At 44.0% G+C, this 5,244-nt stretch overlaps 1 long non-coding RNA gene across 1 annotated transcript; it reads right to left on the minus strand.

The window, feature by feature from the left end:
- Positions 1-398: 398 nt before the first annotated feature.
- Positions 399-5,043, minus strand: LOC111263586 (uncharacterized). Its single transcript, XR_002682309.2, has 3 exons — positions 4,999-5,043; positions 4,408-4,808; positions 399-1,944 (listed from the first exon to the last, which is right to left on the minus strand). It is a non-coding gene; the product is annotated as an uncharacterized LOC111263586 (long non-coding RNA).
- Between the last annotated feature and the right edge of the window lie 201 nt (positions 5,044-5,244).

Consider the following 5,244-nt stretch of genomic DNA (forward strand, 5'->3'; position numbering starts at 1 on the left):
AAACGCCATCAACTTAGTGTATTTTTAAACGTACATTACGTCGCGCTCTTACTATTATGATTACATAAGTATGTCTGAACTTAGTTCTTCTCGGAGATATGCGTAGTTTTAATCATGCCTAAGAGCCCGTTCTTTGTAAACCCGTGCGTTATAACCTTGTGAGAGCCGGTAGTACTACTTTTTTCTGTTCAATGCGCATCTTAGTAACACCGTCCACCAGGTTTTACCTTCTGATCGGTTTTTTTCCAGCGGCAACTAGTGCGTCTGACCATGCGTATTGTGATCCCACGGGGAGCGAGATGTAAACACGGATAACGGCTATGAAGACTTTTACCTTGTGTAGCTTATCACTTAATGATTATTATATAAATAAACACTAAACTCGCACAAAGGCAGAACATAAGTGAGCGAACTCGAATTTTATTAAGTGGCTATCAGAAACTTAATTAATTCATATATATATATGGTTTATAGCAAAGGTCATACAAAAATATCCGTTTGGTCAGCCAAGTTCGTCGGAACTTGAAACTTATGTACGTAGCTTAGAAGACTGAACAAAACACCCACCGTACTATTACTATTTTCATATCATTATCGTAGCATAAAACTACATGTCGATACGTTGCCAACACAAAACCAATATTGTTATAATTGCTCGTGTATTCGGTAATATCCTAGAAAAGCTTTACTCTACAAAAGGTCAACAAATTCTATTAGAAACAAGACGACTTTGCCATTGCATTGATCGCCTTTTGACCGATCGAACGTTGGCGGCGAGCGACAGCGATGTTGTAAACCGGAGCGTAGTGCTCACCAGAACTTGCTTCGTTTAGAAATTCGTACCTATAGAACATTGCGGTATCTGTTTACTGTAAATCAGCTTGACTTTTCCTCTCTTTTGGTAGCCCCATTTTCAGTTGATAGAGACGCATTTCAAGTCAATGGGTGGCCCAGTCCCGGGACACTTTGTGCACCGTTACGGCTACTGAAAGCTCGAAAAAATTCGTTTCGTCAATGACGTTGAAATAAATATAGATTGGCTTTTCAGATTGGTAGAGCAGGAAGTAGGCTAAATAAGAAAATACTTCCGTGAAAAACTTTAGTCTAGAATAAGTTGTATTTTATATACACTAGGCATTGTGGCAAACAATACTCTAAAGTTACAATTAGTTAGTTTTAAAAGGACAGAGATTGTATAGATTAAATAACGTTTTGTTGTCAAAGATCGGATCAGTACAGACTTCGAGTTAAATTACGGTCCTGATAAACAGCTTCACTACATTCTAGCTGGATATTTGGTTAGCCTTTGGGTAGATATGTTGATCTTTGCGTAGCCATGAAGGATCAACTGGATAGACAGTTAGCTTAAAGTGACTCAGAATTACTAGTATGATTTATTAAGAATACGCTTACCTAGTTGGAAATACTAGCAATTTTAAAAGAGGTTGACCAAGGTCGTCCATACGTTTAAGACCCCAGGTTTTGAGACACACTCCATAAACACTGAACTCCGATAGGCATAGAAGAAGTTACTTGAAGTCCTAGTGTTGTACATTCCAGTTGTAAGGTATATCCATGGAACGTAATTTTCGCTTATCGTTTCTGGCCCACTCCAGACGTCCCTATTTTTTAAAGGTTCCTTTATCGTGCTAGGATCTATTGGCTCCAGTCTCACGTTTAGTTCATGTTGATTGACTTGGACGTAAGCTTATCCTTCTACCTGCACATGACAGCGGGAATGGGTCGTTGAAATTCATCTATTCGTTAATGGTGCATTTGATTTCGTTCCAAAGCAGATACTACGTTAGGCCTTCAGTCTTTGAGAACCTGTGCTCCTTGAGAACGAACATCTCCACGTCCCGAAGAGACGCCGATGTTTAAACCACTTGGCCTCCCTCTGTCGGTCGGTCGATGGCTTCTTTCGCTTTGTTGTCGGGTGGCACGCTGTTAGAAATCGACAAGCGGAAAAGCAGAGAAAAGTGATTCTTTCGTAGTTCAGCGCGACAATGCCCTCAGGCACCACCGCTTTGCATTAAGGGGGGCTAACAGAATTTACATATAAATCTGGCCATTACCCAAATCTTGTACCTATTTCGCCTGGCCCTCACGGACACGAACGCCATGATGTACACACATTTTCGTACACTGATGGGAGAAAGGATGAAAAAACGAGGGTCTTAAACAGCAAAGAGATTTAACGGATGGGTCCACGAAGCACAGGCAAGCAGAACAGAATCATGAGAATGAATCTGAGTGGGGGCGATATGGGACGGCCCAGAAAAAGAACGATTCGAGTAAAGGCATTATACGGCTGTATAGTGGCTGTTACGGACTCTTCGTTCATGTAAATTGCAGTAGTATATGTATGAATAGCGCTCGCTAGTGGACTCCGGACTTGATGCTATACCTGAGCTGCAGGCTGCTCATATTAAGGCCCTTGAAATGCTTTTTAAACAATGATACCTGGTGTCCTACGTGTGCCCTTCAGGCTAGTCGATCGTTGCATTTTCTAAATTATACTTTTGTTCGTGTTTTTTTTTTTGGGGTATGTTTCTTCTCTAGAGTTAAAGGACCTTTATCCCGCGTCCATGTTTTGTCATAGCTCGGAGAGTATGATTATGGTACCTTCGGGTACTCTTATTTCGCCATATCTAATAATTCCATCTTTATAATATTGCCATACCCCAGAAACTGAGATGATCCGATATACTGAGATCACCTAAGTCCCTTAGAGTTCCCTCTGCTAGCGCCTATAATGGTCCTTACATTTTAGCATAACTGGCTCAAACGCAAAATTTCCCGCTTGCAATACCATCGAGTACAGATCGGCTGGACCGCAAGTTTGCGGATTTGTTTTGATTATCGTGTCGCCTTCTTTCACCCGTAGCTTTTATCGTGATCCAGTCATCCAGTCTGTCAGACAGTCGCTGTTACCTTCTTCTCTTAGACCCCACTTTTTGGCTAAACGACTTTCGCTTTGCTGTTTAGCAACACTTCTCTGTCAAGAAACGCTCGGATATTTTTCACAATCCTGCGCGTCGTATCCCTCCCCACTTCGTCGACCGATTTCTCGAGCCCAAGACAGTACCACGCTACCCCATTTTTCTTCAGAATGGACCGATGTACTACTGGACAGACGCGTCCAGCAATGACACACAGATATTATAAGAGCAGCGGTTGGCAGCAGCCGGTCAAGAAATTTGGGGCTACAAAATCCTTTACCTTGGTACTTGTTTTGCTCGGTTTTTGCTCTCAACCTTCATCTTAGCAACGCTCTGATTCCACTCCGATAACTCGGTCACTGTTGTCGTTTGCCGCCGTTTTTGACGCTCGATATCCGATGATCTCCGATTCGTTATCGGCAACTCAGAGGTCGCATTGGTACTCGATTTTACTCAGCTTAGCCACGCCTTTGGTTCGGTACGCGTTGTGGACGGCTGAGAAAGAGCCTCTTTATCACACGTTAGGCGTGGCTTTCTAGTGCCAACAAAGTCGCGAATTCTCACCGCAAAAAAAGGATCCTTAAAATTAAAGTCCGCTCCCTTAGGACGTTCTGTCGAGTTGCAAGCACAGGAAATCACATACTCGATTCTACACCCTTCTACCCAAAGCAGATTAGTTACACTATTTGATTGTCTCAATGGTTTTAGCGCACTCTTTGCGAGCCCACCGTCGCTACTGGCGCTAAATGCTGGTCCGTGGCTGTAGGATCACCCCCTGTGGTTTAGGCAATCACATTCCCAATGAAGACCAGTTAGTTGGCGGCAAGCTAAGACAGCAAGGAACAATAGAAAAGCAAGCAGATCCTGCCACTCATCGGCAACAAGCGATGCGGCCAGTTCCCTGATCGGCCGACCACATCTTTGCTTTGTAGACACCCTTGAATACATCCGTTATATATATATATATATATAACAATTCTCAGGCACACAGCAGTGTGCGCGATGCCTTGAGCCTAACCCCTCGTGTACAGTCACCACCCCGTAGCGAATAAGGTGCGTTAGCGAGTGCACAGCTCCTTTCTTTCTCTACTGATTTCTCTTCACTATTCCACCGAATCGCTTCACAGCCAGAATCTCCATATAGCCCACCCAAGCTGAGCTGCCCTCTTCTGTTCTGTACATGAGAATCATCCCTTGCGCTGATCGTGTCGAAACGCACCGACCCAATACAAGGAGGTGGCAGGCTCTTCTCCACCTGAGCAAATGATTGGCGATAGAGGGATGAGTGGCTAGCAAATGATGTCCGTCGAGATGGAGGAATCTCTCCCGTTTGGTGCCTCTATGAGCATGGTTAGTATTTAGCCAGATGGGTGTTGAGTTGGTTCGATCTCGCCCTAGTAGGTGCCCTCATTGACTAACAAACATACATATATAAGTCGTACGTGCAGGAAACAGCGATACTCACTATGTGGTTCACTGTGTCAGTAGGCGTCCGGGGATGTTGTACGTGCCCGGTGGGTCCAGCGAACGAAAGCATTATATGTCTGCCCGATACTTGTACGAGTTCAGGAGTCGTTGTGCAGGAGAACAAGGGACCGCTTGTATAGATTATTTGAAAGGACCACCCGGTGGACCGCAGCAACTAACAACTGTCCACCAGAACATATATTTCTTCGCTCTGTTAGAAATCCAGTCAATGGACTGCAACACTGGTTAAGCATGAAATGGGCACTACAGCGGCGGCGGCGGCGGCGGCGGCGGCGGCTGCTGCCAACGCGGACGTATGCGTAGTATCACCGGTTTAACTAGCGAGGTTATTTCGATCCCGGATCTGCGAAAGGCCTCCACGATGACAGCGATCATTTCCTGTGGATAACGGACCGAGTCGAAAGAATGGAGCGGCACCATCAAGTGAGAGAAATATCATTATCAACGAGGGAAAGGACAACGTTTGACCTACGAAAAGGAGACCAAATCAGATTTAGAAAAAGGTTTAGCTCCCAAGGGTAGAAAAATTGGGACAAATCGGCCAAATTTTCCCATCGATTCGGCTTACCGCTATCGTACGGAGCAGCTCGCTGGTCGCAGTGTTGATAAACGGAACATATCACCCCAGCTAATTGGCTGAAAATTAACAATGTACGGATATCTAAATTAAGATTATCTTATATTTTTTTTTATAAGACCGCATCTAGATGAAGAATTTTATTATTTAAATTAAATGATCCGCATGTGGCAAAGGGGTCATTTTTGAAAATCATGCTTATTCAATATAACTAGCATTCACCGCAGTTGAAGTCTT

Source organism: Varroa jacobsoni, unplaced genomic scaffold (genome assembly GCF_002532875.2).
Source record: "Varroa jacobsoni isolate VJ856 unplaced genomic scaffold, vjacob_1.0 scaffold_774, whole genome shotgun sequence".
Classification (NCBI taxonomy): domain Eukaryota; kingdom Metazoa; phylum Arthropoda; class Arachnida; order Mesostigmata; family Varroidae; genus Varroa; species Varroa jacobsoni.